The following is a 519-nucleotide window of genomic DNA, read 5'->3' on the forward strand; positions in this document are numbered from 1 at the left end:
CTCCTCCTCCTCCTCCTCCTCCTCCTTCTCCTCGTCCTTCTCCTCCTCACACAAACTGTTGCCTAACATGTCAGCTGAGAGACAGAGGACATGAGGACAGAAGACATGATGACAGAGGACAGAGGACAGAGGACATGAGGACAGGGGACATGAGAACAGGGGACATGAGGACAGGGGACATGAGGACATGAGCACAGGGGACATGAGGACAGGGGACATGAGGACATGAGCACAGGGGACATGAGGACAGAGGACATGAGGACAGGGGACATGAGGACAGGGGACATGAGGACATGAGCACAGGGGACATGAGGACAGGGGACATGAGGACAGGGGACATGAGGACATGAGCACAGGGGACATGAGGACAGGGGACATGAGGACATGAGCACAGGGGACATGAGGACAGGGGACATGAGGACAGGGGACATGAGGACATGAGCACAGGGGACATGAGGACAGGGGACATGAGGACAGGGGACATGAGGACAGAGGACATGAGGACAGAGGACAGGGGGG

The sequence above is a fragment of the Austrofundulus limnaeus genome, unplaced genomic scaffold (genome assembly GCF_001266775.1).
Source record: "Austrofundulus limnaeus strain Quisiro unplaced genomic scaffold, Austrofundulus_limnaeus-1.0 Scaffold2791, whole genome shotgun sequence".
Taxonomy (NCBI): Eukaryota; Metazoa; Chordata; class Actinopteri; order Cyprinodontiformes; family Rivulidae; genus Austrofundulus; species Austrofundulus limnaeus.